A 15,543-nucleotide genomic window follows, 5' to 3' on the forward strand; every position below is an offset into this window, starting at 1 on the left:
AGTGCATCTTATATATGCTACACACTGCTGCTCCTGTGTGCCAGTGGTGCAGGGAATAAATGTTTAAGGTGGTGCATGTGAAGCAGTGGTGTATTGTTGATGGCTGAGTCAGTGAGAGGGAGTGCGAGGAAGAAAGCTTGAATGTACATAGTGACCCAGGGGAGAAGAATATCGCAAGGAGAGTTCGAAACCCTGGACCCTTGCGGAAGGCGTCCGAGAGAAAGCATCAGTTTGGGAGAAAATTCCAAAGCGAGTTCTTGGAGAGTAGAGATTGGAAATCCTCATGTGAAAGACAGAGTTCAATGAGACTGGTTGGCTCACAGTGTGACAAGCGTCTGTGGGCAGTTGATGAGAGATCAATAGCATCTGTTTGAAATGGCATCTATCACTTGGTTTCAGATTGTGATGTGTCTGACCACAGGATGCCTATTGGGTGCTAATCAAGTCTCTTAAGTGTGTTGAAGCTGCATTCATCCAGGCAAGTGGAGATTATTCTATTACACTCTTGAATTTGTGTCTTATAAATGCTGGATGGGCTTTGGGGAGTCAGGAGGTGAGTTATTCGCCACAGCATTCCCAACCTCTGACCTGCTCTTTTAGCCACAGTATTTATATGGCTGGCCCTGTTAAGCTTCTGGTCAATGGTAACCTTCAGGATGTTGATATTGGGTGATTCAGTGATGGTAATGTCATTGAACATTAAGGGGAAATGGCCAGATTCTCCGTTGTTGGACATATGAACATATGGAATAGGAGAAGAAGTGGACCACTTGAGCCTGCTCCACCATTCAATAGGATCATGGCTGATATGTTTGTGTTTGACTTCCAGATCCCATCTATCCTTGATAACCTTTGATTCCCTTGCCTAACAAGAATCTATCTACCTCAGCCTTAAAAGTATTCAATGACCCCAACTACACCACCTTCTGAGGCAGAGTTCCAAAGTCACACAACGCCCTGAGAGAAAAAAAAATTCTCTTCATCTCTGTCCTAAAAGGGTGACCCCTAATTTTAAAACAGTGCCCCCTAGTTCTGGACTCATCCACAAGAGGAAACATTCTTTCAACATCCAACCTGTCAAAGCCATTCAAGATCTTATATACTTCAATCAAATCAACCCTCACTCTTCCAAACTCCAGTCGAAACAAGCCCAGTCTGTCCAATATATCGTCATTAGACAACAAGCTCATTCCAGATATCAATCTAGTAAACCTCCTCTGAACTAACTCCAAAGCATTTACATCCTTCCTTAAATAAGGAGACCAGAACTACACACAGTATTTGAGATGTGGTCTCACCAATGCCCTGTATAACTGAAGCATAACATCTTTACTTTAATATTCAATTCCTTTTGTATCAAGGACTAGCATTCCATTAGCCTTCTTGATTATGAGCTGAACCTGCATACTAACTTTGGTCATTGCCTGGCACAAATGCTACTTGCCACTGCTCAGTTGGTGCATGTGGGCACTTGCTAATGCGATATCTGAGAAATTCTGAATGGAATTGAATGATGATGAATGAGACCACTGCAACCTCCGTGATGATGGGAAGGTGATCGATGAAGCAGCTGAAGATGGTTGGGTCTGGGATGTTGTCCTGAGGAATACATGTAGCAATGTCCTGGGGCTAAGCTTATAAGCATCCAAGATACACAAGTATTTTTATTAATGCTCCAGCCAATGGCTAGTTTTCCCCTGATTCCAACTGACTTCAATTTTACCAGATTCCTTAGTGCCACAAAAGGTTAAAGGTTGCTTTGATGTCAAGAGCAGCCTCCCTCACTCTGAAATTAAGCTCTTCTGTCCATTTTTGGACAAAGGCTGTAATGATGGTTAATTTTGAATCCAAAGGGAATTCCATGAAGGAGAGGAACAAAATGTTCATCGAAGAAAAGCAAATAACAGAACCTAATTATTTTACTTGTGATTTAAAAGTGAGTCATCCTGTTTTTGTCAAGACCTGGTTAATGCAGACATCACAATCTGAAAAAGGAGAGAACCACAAGAGGGCAGTCAGACCACATGCTTTCAGTGCTTTGGAAAGAAAGACAAGCTGCTGTTTGTCTCTTGGTGCACATTCCAACCGATCATCATTTATGTCAACAGACAAAATGTATAGTTGGTAAATTGCACCTCATTTATTAAGACATGCGTGAATAGGCTTGCCTGAGTGGCCTTGCATTTGTAACAAATGTTCGTCTGCTGAAAAAAAAATGATTCTTTTCTGAGAGGACAGGAGTCACTTGATGTTCTCACTGCGTTGAAAATGGGAGACAAAAACACAGGAAGTGGACTGAATCCTGGCTGACAGTGATAAATGTATTAGGCAATTCTAATTTTTTTTTTCTCTTTTTTTAACGCAGGATGAATACCGCTGAAACCCCAGACAGATAGAAGATCCAGCACAAGCTTGGTGCAACCACGGCAGAGACAGATTGCCTCTCCTCCTGCCTACTGGCATATATTAATCCTGTGACGGTGATAGATGGTACTAATGAAGGCCACAGAGAGCAGTTTGCACAGTAAGTTGAAACCTATTGGTTCTCAGGTAAAACAACATTATCACACAAATCGAGTTCTAATATTGTTCAGAAGGTGCCTATTATTTACTGACTATCCTCAAAATTCTCTTCTTGGTGGAAACTGTTGTCCTTTTTAAATGTAATCTCAACATAAAAGACTTAGGAAAATGCATAACAGTAAGGCAAGCTTGTACATGCTGCTGCTAGATGGCATCAGGAATTTCAATCTCTTGCTTTCGTTCTTAAACTTAATGTGCTTTTTTCAAGGAATTATTGACTCAATGTAGTCACCCCATTTAAAATAAATTGAAGAAGTTGCCTGTAAATAAAGGAAATGTCCCTCGTTGTACTAGCAGAAAGTATAATTGTCACAAAGATTTTAGTGACATGGTATTGTAAGAGATAGAACTTTTCTGATGGATCAATGAGTAAATGCATCACATTGGACAGTACCTAAGCCAAAGAAACTACAAGGTTGTTTGAGGCGAGAGAACTGACGTCAAGTAGTGGGTGATGGGGGGGATCGGTGAGGTATCACAATCTCTTTCCATGTTAGGATTGAGGCTTGGACACCAATTCTGGTATGAGGAAACTCCTGCTGATCCATACAATGGCCTTGATTGTGCATCAACAACCCCCCACCACCAATCCCAGAGCGGCAGGAGAGGGTCAGAGTTTTAAAATTTGGAATTAAGCAACCCAACCCCTCTTCCAGTCAGTACGTTATTTGTGGTGATGATTCAAACCTTGGCTGAGGTTAAGGGCCTACTTACCTTGTTGGGTCTCAGCCCAACTCCCCCATTAATATTGGAACCAATGGCTTTCGCTAGCCCTGGGAAACCTGGCCTGCAGCTGTTATATTTATATCAGGCTCCCAATTGTACGTTGGGGACCTGTTTTAAATATGATAATAAAATATCCTTCCTCTCCAAGGCATGTTAGCTGCTGCTGTAACTGGGTTACACACGTAAAGGGTTGGGGACACAGTCCTCATTTTTTTAGGGTTTAACCATGCTGCCTGCCCAGCTCCTCCTGCCCACAATGGTTAATGAAGTTAATAGCAACCCGAATATGTCTGAAACATTTCTATTCTACCGAATACTGTGAAATACAACTGTAGGCTTCAGGTATGTGTCAGGTCATGGACTAAGTGACAATTCCTTTCTATGTCAAAATGTTTGGGATTGACATTTGTAAGCTCTTGATTAAGTCTAATTTCCTCCTTCATGATGGAAGCCTTTTCTTCTAGGAGATGAAAATGTTAAAGATGAGAGATTTCTTTCAGGAGTGGCTACTTTCATTTGACAGAAGTCTGAGTCCTGAGATGTGGAAGATGGTGCTATTTGTGCTCCTTGCCTAACTTATCTTGAACTGCTTGTTTTCCTGCCTCCCAACTGGACAAGTGTAGTGTAGCCTTGTGTTCGGTCTGTCATGAAGGCTTTGAAGCAACAGAAGAGAAAGACACTGGTAAGATGCAATATGGCCAAATAGACAAACAGGTGAAAACAAAATAAACATGCATCAAGCATTCCACTGGGAGGCCACATACTTGACTAGCTGACTCATCACCAATTTCAGAAAGATTGGTTAGGAGGAAGACCCCTGTCCACCATTAGCACCAGAATCCCAGTGAATACAAGTACTGATGACATTTAACGATATGATGCACTTTCCTAACAAGCTGGAGGTTCTGGCAATAGCAATTAATTCCTATTTTATTCAAATGTCTGTCCGTGCCTGACACAGCCTCAGATAGCAAATTAAGCGTCAAATGCAGACACACAACCAACCAATTTGGTGGCATATTCTGCTTTGAAAGTGGAAGCAGCGAAAGATTTAAGAGGGTCCACTGCTCACCTTCTAGAGCACTCAGCCTCCCCACAATATAGTTGGACATTTCCATTTCGTATGGTTTGTGGGGCACCGAACACAGCAGAGTGAGAGGGAAGACTTTTAAAGCAGCAAGTAAAACAATGCAATATCATTACTCTTTCTACAGAAGCAAAGCAGGACAGGACAATAATTGGCTATCATTAGGTACAGTTAAGTCACAATAGGGAATTGCAGTTTACAGGAATATATTTTTGTACAGCTGCAGAATAATCTATTAAGCACAACACTTCCGATGGTTACTATGCAGTCAGAAGGAAAGAGGAGACAGGGAGTAATAATCCTGGAAAATAATGGGGCTAAGATGTTGGAAGGAGAGAGGGAGAAAGAGAAACAGAGAAGGAGCAAAATTGGACATTGGTGAAGGAACAGAACAGGTGTAGCGGTAAAGGACACATCTGATATTTTGTTCTGTTGTACTCAATTGAGCTGAATATCAGACAAAGCATATAACAGGCAGCCAATAAAATACTGGCTGTTTTGTGTCTCCACCCACCCATGCCCAATTTCACTGTTTTAGTCTCTCTCTCTCTCCCCATTTCCAAAAAGTATATATTTGTTGATCAAAAACTAACACTGCTGCCTACCATGTAGCTGGTGCTCAAAGAATTCTCACCTCTTTTTAAGGTTTCATGAAACCTAGATGGCTGGTAGTATACAAAAAAAAGTCACATCAATTGTCAGCACCTGTGTATTAGTGTCAGTTCTGTTACTTGGTCAATTCGTGAAGATCCAACTCCCCTTTGCAATGGATTAGATTGAAAAGCTTTTCCATCTCTAACATTTGGATGTAAGACAGAAGGTTGTGTTATGTCTTGCCCTGTCAGATGTCCTGTCTACCTTGGTGATCAGCTATAAGTAAAACATTACATAGGAGCAAAGTCTTCTCTAATGAATCCAGAAAACTTCAAATGATATCAGTCTAAAATGACTGCTGAAGATGTCAGTGGGTAAATGCTTAACATACCTGAAGGACATTCTTTAAAACTTTAATGGAGACGTTAATCTTTTTAGAATGAATACTTGTCCATTAATAACAACAGTCAATATTAATAAAGCTTTTCAGTATAACCTTGTTTTGTTTTGCACTGTTCACTCCTGATATTTCAAAATTGTTCAGGCACGAAAGGAATTTGAATTGTCCAATAATGATGCTGCAATGGGGCCCACAAGTTATGGAGGAATGCTGCTGCTGTTGTAGGGGTTTAACCATGGAGATGAGAATGCACCTGAGCATAGCTCTCCATCCGGTTGACAAATATTTATCAGGTGCCCCTTTAGTTGATCAACTAAGCCCACCAGTAACTCCACCCATCGCTGAGGACCCTCCTCCCACCTCGAATCCTGGGTCACACCATGCAAGTGCTTTGCCACATTCTAAGTTAAACAATGGTGTGCATATCTTATCAACGAAAGTCCAACACCTTTTACTCTCCCCCTGTCAACCACCAGGTTCCCGCCATTTACCTTCACCTACAACACATTATCTCCTCCATGTTCACCTTGCACCCCCCCCCGCCACCCCCCCTCCCCATTACCCTTGACCCCATAACACTTGATGCCTTTATCCCTGCTCTTCCCTGTTACCCTAACTGTCCAAGTGCAGGTGCCCATTCTGACTCTGACCCCTCCAATCCTGCATCATTCCTCCCCGGACACGGTTAACCTGACCTTTTAGGACCGCCCCCATGATATCCTGCAGTAAACAACCATGACCCTGCCACTCCTACCCTGCCAGATCCAACTCGTCCCTGTCACCGTCACCATGCCCCCTGCCTTCCAGTACCCTAATCTTAACCCTCAGGACACAAACCTTGGCATTCATGGCCCCACCTATTAGAGGCTTCCATCTGCCACCATCAGTACCCAGAAAGCCACTCACCCAACCAAAAATATGACCAACACCCGCTTGAGTGGATCAGCCTCTCTTGGCTCTGGACAGCCTGCACTATTCTTCTCCGGACAGCCTATGCCATCCCTCACGGACAGCCAGCACTGCCCCTCCCTGGACATCCTGTGCCATCCCTCCCCAGGCAGCCTGCACTCTCCCTCCCCTGACATCTTGCCCTATCCTTCCCTCATTTGCCCAGCCACCGCTCCATCCTCCCTCGCTAAGCCTACTTTCTTTTAATTATCCTCCACTGCTACCACCTGGTCTCAAGCAAAGGCTAGTAGTTACAGAGCCTCCCCAAAGAGGACAACGCAGCGACAAGTGATTATTAATCATGGAAGAAGTCTACCTCGCCAGGTGCACACCAGTTACATACAGTCGTAAAAGTGAAAGTTCCAATTTCTCGCTGGCGGGGAGCATAATTTGGCAGAGTAACTTAACTCCAGCAAGGTGGCCTTTTAATGAATATGCATGACATGTTAATGCGTACAAAAGGGCTTCCAGACATTGTTCATTGGGAAGCTTGACTCACCTTTAACGCCTCTTTAAAGCCCCAAGAGCAGAATTCCAAAAGTTCATCCTGATTTTGGGAGACTGATTTTTGGCCTCATGCCAAGTTGAGTTTCCCCCCCCTCACCATGCTTCCTGCTGCTAGTGGGGAAGGGAGGATCCACCCAACGTTTGCTTAAAATGACTGTTGCTGACGTTAGTTAGTAAATGACTAACACTGTTTCTCTCCCTCTTCAGCAGAGAGGTAAGCTTATGTCAGATGAATGTTTGTCCACCAATATCAACGGCATTAGTTACTGACCTCTAACGTTTCCAAACACAACTGAGAAACCTGAGACTATTCAGGAGGCAGCTCTGCTGCCATGAGAATCGCTAGTTTAATGGTCATGGGGGAGTAAAGCCATTTAATCGAAAGTTGCTTCATTCCAGCCAGGGTTGGAGCAGCAGGTGAAGTTTGAGCTGAAGGCCACCTCCTCTTAATGGAGGCAGGGGTGGCCGGAGTGGGAGAGGGAAGAGGAGCTCCACAGGGCCCAGATGGGGGATGGCTCCAATGTGCCAAGTTGGAACATCGAGGTATCTGGATAATTTTGGCAGATAAGTGGTTGTGTGTTACATATATGATGGCAAGGACCAAATGTGTCTCAAGGATTTTGGAGGGCAGCTCAATAGTGTCTGAGGGAGGGTGCCCATAACTCCGGTCCGGGCAATGTGTATACATGCACATGGATGTCTGAATGAGAGGAGCTGTCATCTGTTGTCCTCAAGTCTGGGCTTCATGCTGAGTGTGTGTGTCACGGTAGCTCCCAGCAGTGGACCGATGCTAGATACAGGCCCTCCCATTGGCTGAATTTTGTCAGGGGCAGAGGGCAAGTTTCAAACAATGAGATGACTACATTGGTCATTGTGATGTGTTCACAGAGAACCTCAGGCACCCCTGACGATGGCTTTTGCTGGCCATACTGCCACTGAGGAGGAACTGGTGCAGGGTAGCCCAGCACCAGGAACAACAACGGCCAGAGCAGCAAGGGGTGGCCGCTGCAGAGTCTGCTCAGATAGCATTCTGAGAGGGAGCCTAATCGGGTCACCAGTACCTTCTGGGTGGCCAGATTTGTACAAACCTCAACTTCAACAGTGATGCCTCCTGCACAGTTCAGGGTCCTCATACCTCACACAACACATGATGCAAGACAATAAATGGTGATTGATTAGGCCCACCTCAACCGTGGGTGTTTGGGAATGAAATGCAATGTCCTTAAATGGATGTGATTATTTCAGAAACTAGCAGCATGATGAGAATACAACAAGCAAAAACACGGTGCAATTATTCATATATTTACAATTGCGATAGATATTAACAGCTATGCCACCTTTGTGCCCTAAATCTTTCTTGAAATTTTATTTCCTATTACCATGCCTAAGTGCAGCCCTGGTGTTCCACAGCTGAGGTGGAGGTAGCTCGCTGACTGCTGTGCTCTGTTGACTGTAATGACTTTGGTGTGCGTGTTTGCTGACCAGAGGCCTAGAGAGCCCCAGCCTGCTAAGGGTCTCCTGCACAGGTGCAAGTGCAACCTCCTCAGCCTGACCTGCTGGAGGCGATGGGGTCACTAGCCTTGGGTTGCCTGCCTGACGTGCCTTCTCCCAGTGGGTACCCAATGGCACATCCCTGATTCTTTGAGGATAAGGGACACCTTGAGGGAGGTCGAGGTGCCCCATCCCCCTCTCGCCTAGCCACTGCTGCATTGCACCCATGGCTGGAGCAACGGAATTCAGGTCCGTGCATATAGCCGGCAGCCACTGTGCATTCTGCTGGACCTGGATCTCCAAGGTGGCCGCCACCCTTACCATGGAGGCAGCCAAGCACTCACACGCCAGACCCACAACATCAAACAGAATGTGGATGGACTCCTCTAGCCTTTGGCCCAGCCTACACATGGCCTCTGTCATCTGTGCCTGATGTTCCTGCGCCTGTCTCTGCATCTCCAGCAGGTCTCTTAGGGCCGAGTCCAGAGGCTAGTCATCTGCATAAGTCTCATCAGGGGCCTGGCCTCCAGCTGTCTTCTTAGTGTCAGAGGCCTCAGTTGTAACTACTTCCACTGGTTGTGAACCCGTGTCAGTGATGTGCTCACCAGATGGTGACCCCGAGCCTACACTAGAACCTGACCCACTGAGGTGAATGTCTGCGCTGGTGGAGGACGCAGGTATAAGCCATGATTGTGAATCCTCTGATGATCCTGAGGCCTCCTCCTCAGAGGTGGGTTTGGGGCAGGGGCTGTGGCTGGTCTGGGTTGCTGGCCTCTTCCATTTCTTTCTGGTGCCTGGAATGGAGAACATAAAGATTTAGTGATCGATTAAGCAGGTTCCTTAATCAAAAGCATCTCTCACTCAGTGGGTGCCACTGACAACTGCAGACAAGAGGCATCCTTACTGGCTTCCTGGGGGGGTCCTATCTGGCCCTCAGCACAGGTACGGTCCTGCTCCTCCCAGCTTTTTGGGTATCTCCTCAAAAGGGCTGAGGACTCTGATGTCCGGAATTCCACCTCTAGTCTGGGAGTGCTCACACATGCCGTGGACGTTCTTCTCCTGCAGGAAGGCAGAAGGATAGATTGTCATGCCAATGGTTGCACGAGCAGCTCTGGAGCATGTATGTCAATGGCGGCTGCTGAGTCCTCCCCAGTAAGTGATTAAGACAGAGAATGTCCTGATAGTAGGTTGAAAGCATGAGGTGTCTGGCACACTTTCAGTTCAGATGTCCCACCTGCTGGTGAGTGTTGCAAGCCAAACTCCTGTGTGACATCCCTGTGTACTCACACACTTAGACGGCCTGATGCCCTTATGAGTGTAAGTTTGCAGTGAGTAGATGTATACTTACCCTGGTAGAGTGCAGCAAATTCACCTTCTTCCTACATTGCTGGGCATCTCTGCACTGCAGACTCGTGACACTAACCTCCACTTCAACCTCCATCCAGGCTGCCGTGGTCAGATGCGAGGACTTCCTGCTGCCATCCCAGGGAAACAGCCCCTCCGGTCTTTGTTGGAGGCCCTGGAGGAGAATCTCCAGGAAAACCTCAATGGACTATGGGGCCGCACATTTCTTTCTTCTCTGGGATATTACGGACATCCAGACTGAAGGTCCTGGCCTGCAGTGAGTGAATGGTTGTCCGAGTGCCCTTTAACAACGGCGCCCGCACCTTTGAACCCGCAAGGTAACGGCGGGAATGGCGGCTTCCTGCCCCTCCCCCCCGGCCATGTGATTCGTTTTTCTCCATATGGATGCATAGTTAATGAGCTGACCAGTGCAAAATTGCACATGGTCAACCATCCTCCCCCCCCCAGCAGGACTCACTCCTAATTTGGCATCCACCACCGAATGTAAGCTTCAGAACGGAAGATTCTGCCCATCTTTTCTGCAGTTATCAAGGCGGATTTTCCTCCACTAGTATTGTGACGTAATGAAACACCAAGATGGAACACCAAGGGGGAGGTTAGGTGAGGAAGTGTGGCACATCTGTAACGGAGCCTACTGACCTGCTGTTATGTCGCCCACCCAAACACCATGAGTGGAAAAATCCACTTCAATTTAGTTCAATCTTCTTCTGTTCTGGCCAATTCTCCTCCTTCCCAGAACCACAATAGAGGTTCCCTTGTTTTCACCTCCTGCCCCACCATTCAATAGACCATGCACCATAATTTCCAGCATCTCCGGTACAATGTTACCACCAAACAGATCCTTCCCTCCTTTTTTAACATTCCGAAGGGGTCGTTCCTTCCATGCCACTCTGGTGTGCTCAATACCACCCCCCCCCCCCCCACCAACCCCCAAACACCTTCTCTCCTCCCCACAACACCTTATTGTGCAAGTTCAGGAGGTACAGCACCTCCCTTCTACCTCCTTCTTTCCTACCATCCAGGACCCCACATGCTCTGCCCAGGTGAAATACTGATTTACTTACATTTCTATCAATTTAATATTCTGCATTTGATGCTCATGATGCGACATCCTCTACATTGGTGAGACAAATGAAGATTTGTTGATTACGTTGCAGCATACGTCTGCTCAGTCTGCAGGCGGGATTCCTAGCCTCCAGCTGCCTGCCATTTTAATTCTCTGCTCCATCCCACTCTGACTTCTGGGTCCTTTGGCCTCTGACACTTTTCTAATGGAGCGCAATGCAAGTTTGAGGTACCGCGCTTCATCTTTCGAATAGGCACCTCACAAGCCTTCTGGACTGTGTTCAGCAATTTCACCTCATAATCATTGCTCCTGTTATTGTGGATGGCAGCTGTTGGTAATGTTTCTGCTATTCACATTTACACCTCCTCCAGATCCATCTTTAGTTTTTTTTCTTGTTCTGTTACCATCTGCTTTTGCCTTACATCATCATCATCCCTTCTGTTATTTACCTTCTCCTGCCTCCCACCCTATCACGGACCTTCCCTTTCGTTCTTCCCCCCCACATCCGCTTCCCCGACCTTTCTGACCTTTGCCCCTGTACTTGCTTAAAACCCATTGCACATCGAACATTTTCCAGTTCTGATGTAAGGTCATTAATCTGAAATGAGGTTTGCTTCTCTCTCTACAGATGCTGCCCAGCTGCCGAGTATTTCCAGTATTTTCTGATTTTATTTCTGATTTCCAGCGTTGACAAGGATTTTGCTTTAGAATTTCAATATTATTCTTCAGTGAATGACTCTATAACTGAACTGGCATTCGGAGACATCAGCAGACGATTGATGAGACTCTTTTTTAACTACCAGTCATCTAGTTTTCTGTACATTTAGCCATTTGTTAACACAGCTACTGTAATTCATAGACTCATATACACAATTAGTCAGGCTATTGCTCAAAACATAGAGTACTTGCTCACATCCTTACAGGAAACACAGTTAGGGATGTCTAGGTGCTGTAATTTAGATGCTGTGAACTTTGTCTCAGAGTAATCTAGTACTTTGTGAGTGTAACATTCACCATGAGATATGAGTTGCTGGCAGCAAGTTCAGGGATGCAATTCAACTGAGTGGTTCCAATGACGACATCATCATCAACCACAAGAGTAAAGTGATTTATAAATGTCATCTGCCCCTCAGACTTAATCAACCTTAAGCTCAATGCTTTCCAGCGATCCTGTATATCAAAGGCACAACTGTTGAGAGGCTCCGCTTCCAGCAGGCAATCTGTCCTGTGGCTTGTGTGGGCCTGTAAATCAGGGCTGCAGTGGGCGGAGCCTGGCAGAGTTCCATAAGTATCCCAAACATGAATTTTTATTTACACAGAATGGCACAGAACGCATGTCGGGTAGAATTTCTGCAGGGCCCTAAGCAAAAAGGTAACAAATCTGACTGAGTGTGAGATGGGGCAGAATACTGCTTTCAGCAGAAGGAGGAGAATGCATTATTTTCCCTAATTAATGATCTGTTGACAAAAACTCAATCCATGGTTGCACCTCTCAGAACCACACATTCCTGCACTGTCATTAATGACGGGGGAAAGGCAGACTTACTCCCGATTCATGTAAAATCAATGCAGGAATGTCACTCCCTCATAAGAAGGTAAATGATATTATCTGATGGCCAGAGAAACTGTATTTGAAGAATTTTTGGCAGCAAATTATCAAATGTAAGTTGCTATTCTGCCGGTTCCCTCCCCTCCCATCCTAAGAGGTACCAAAACATCCAGCAGTCCTCGAGCAGCGTACCCGAGTCACTATCCTTCATATGGGAGCCTGCACAATTAGTATAAGTGGGTTAGTCAGTCATGGCAAGCATTATAGCTGAGTTTAATTCTAACACCTGAGTGCTCTTAGCAGAGGCTACTGGATAATGATCATGAATAGAAACTGATGGAGACCCTCTGAAATCCAGGGGCATTGAGATTAGTTAGGTCCCTTGCAGACACCTCATCTGAGCTGTAAGTAAATTGTTTCGTCTTTTGTCTTGAGTTTGGGGTCTAGATGCAGTTTCTTTAGGGCTTGGCAGTTACCCTAAGAATGCTACCATACACTGTTGTTTTGTAGAAACCATTCTTGTTTATTTACAGATCTACATACATCTCAGAATTCTACACAAGGCTGTATTTCTGCTCCTCACCAGGGCCAGAATTTTGACGTCAGCATGTGGGGGCAGGCCAATGGTGATGTCGGGCGTGTGTCTCAATGCCATTGTGCCTCAGTTAGATATTATGCTCAGCAGGCACTTGCCGGAGGCAGCTGCGCACCCACCGACCTGTCAACGGCTCATTGAGGCCATTAAAAAAACAATTAAAGTAATTATCAATGCAAGGTTAGCGGGCAGGCAAAAAGCCCAAGCAGCCTTCGTGTTTTTCAGGAAACCTCATCTACGGGCGGGATGATGCTTCCTAAAGGTTTAATAAAATTATTAATTAGTTTTTGCACAATTCATAAACATGTCCCAGCTCATGTGACACTGTCATTTGAGGGGACATGTTTAAATAATTTTTAACTTTAATACATAACAACTTTTATTCTGTACCCAATCTCCCTGAGGCAGCTCCGTGCCTCAGCGAGACTCCTGCTCTCTTTTGCGCGTATGCACAAAAAAGCAGAGGCCCCAACTCTCCCTCCTCGCCCCGCCTGCACAGGTAGCGCTGAGCGCTACTGGCCGAGCGTCACGCTGGGCAGGCATTAATTGGCCCACCCACGTTAAATGGTGGCAAGCAGCCAATCACAGTCAGCTCCACACCTACCCACGCCCGCTCCAGACCAGCCTGCCTGACATGCAGAAAATTCTCCCCCAGATCTCAGTCTCTTAGTCATGTGATATTGCATCATAGCTGCATCAGTAGTTACAAGAGTATCAGGTGCTCCTTATATTAACCCTTTACCCTACATCTCCCTCCAAGTCTTTATCCCAACTAAGTAATACTCCTATACCCCCCATCAAAGTCTCAGCGTTCACAGGGCTAGTCTCTGTGGCCCTTTGACCAATCTCCCTGATCTGGTCTTGATTTTATTTCGGGGTTGAGGATGAACTGCACTCTTTAGCCATTTGATAGGAATGTCTTCCACCTGCGTCATTGAAGAGTTTTTACTTGCTTTTGGTTCCTTGTCTCCATCTGGATCTAAATATTATGTCCAAGGTACCCCTTGGCTTCCTTCCTAATGATATCAAGGCTCTTCAGTTCTGTCTGATATTTCCCTGGTTTGTCTCAATTCGATAAGATCTCAGTTGTGGAGCTGTCTATTACAATTCCTTCTCTCTGTTGATCTCTTATCCACATTCTCTCCCCGGGCTGTAGCACTTTCAAGTCTCCGGCCTTGTGGTTGAAGTTGAAATTAGGAGCTTGACTGTCTCTTTGTTGCTCCTCATGTTTCCTAACTTTCTCACAATCATCTGAGGTAACGTTACGTTGTTGTGTTTGTTGTAGAGCTGGAAGATGTGTTCACAGCCATCTTCCCATCAATAGTTCTGATGGTGAGAACCCATTTATTAGCAGTGAGTTTCTATAGTTAAGAAGGGCTAAGTTAATATCTTCATCTTTTTAAATAATTCCTTGATTGTTCCAACTGCTCTCCCTGTTTCTCTATTTCACTAGGTGAACTAGTCATGTGTATGAAACCATATTTCTGTGCAAAGCTGTTAACAGCTCGTTAACAAACTGAGGTCTATTGTCTGACACCACTTCATCCGGGAAGCCACGTGTCATGAAGATCCTTCTTAGTGATGTAATGCCTGCCTTTGCTATGCAGTCTACTCACTTTAAACTATCTGGATCGGTGATCAATAACCATGATGAAAACTTTGTCTTTAAACTCAAATAAATCCATTCCCAGATGCTGCCATGTCCTCAAAGGAAAGCAGGAGGGTGCCAGTGTTCACTCTGCTGCTGGCTATTCAGACATAAGGCAATTTTTGAGTGACTGATGCCTGGCCACCAGGCTGACTGCTGGGCTCTTGCTCAGCATTTCACTATTCCCAAGTGACCTTGATGGATTTTCTGGAGAATGTCAAGTCAAAGTGATTTAGGGATGACTAGTCTTTCATTGAAAACTAAGAAATCATCTATGATTGAGAGATGATTTCTCTGCTCGAAGTATTAGCAAAGTACTGGATTGTTAAGGGTATAATCCAGCCATCCAATCTGGTAACACTCTTTTATTTTATTGCATCCATTAATCTGTTGTTGTGCTTGCTTAATTTCTTGCAATCTCTTCTCAGTAGCTGGTAAGTGTTTGTTAATAAGTAAAGCCAATTTTTCCACTTCCTCAATAGAATTTAAATTTTCCAGCCTGACTCGTTGAACTGGTATTCTTGATAATGCATCTGTTGTTGTCTGGTACTTCCTTTGAACGGACTCAGTAACTGAATTGTATCTTGTCAGCCTCAGTCTAAAACATTGACTTCTAGGTGGCATTTTTGCAATTTCCTTTAGGTTAAGAAGATCCACCAAACGTTTGTGGTTGGTTTCAATTTTAAACCTTAATCCCGTGACATAATCAGAGACCGTCTCTCAGACTCATGTGGCTGCGAATACTTCCTTCAAAGTGGCTGCATACTTCTTCTCTGTTGTGTGAGAGGTCTTGAGCCATAATAAACTGGTCTTCTTTGTCCATCTTTTTAAACTTGAAACAGCACTGCACTCAAGTGTCCGCTGCTAGAATTGTTAGCAACTCTGGATCATAGTGCATGAGAAATTCCGGTGAAAGTAGGAGATTTTTGATCTTATTAAAAGCATTTTGCTGGCCCAAATTCCAACACACCTGTTGACCTTGTC

At 45.1% G+C, this 15,543-nt stretch overlaps 1 long non-coding RNA gene across 1 annotated transcript in view; it reads left to right on the plus strand.

The window, feature by feature from the left end:
• Nucleotides 1-2,035: 2,035 nt before the first annotated feature.
• LOC121269516 overlaps nucleotides 2,036-15,543 on the plus strand; it is a 50,006-nt gene continuing 36,498 nt past the window's right edge. The window contains exons 1-2 of the long non-coding RNA XR_005941366.1: nucleotides 2,036-2,124; nucleotides 2,366-2,524. This is a non-coding gene — a long non-coding RNA (uncharacterized LOC121269516). The remainder of the gene's footprint in view (nucleotides 2,125-2,365; nucleotides 2,525-15,543) is intronic.

The sequence above is a fragment of the Carcharodon carcharias genome, chromosome 25 (assembly GCF_017639515.1).
Source record: "Carcharodon carcharias isolate sCarCar2 chromosome 25, sCarCar2.pri, whole genome shotgun sequence".
Lineage (NCBI taxonomy): Eukaryota > Metazoa > Chordata > Chondrichthyes > Lamniformes > Lamnidae > Carcharodon > Carcharodon carcharias.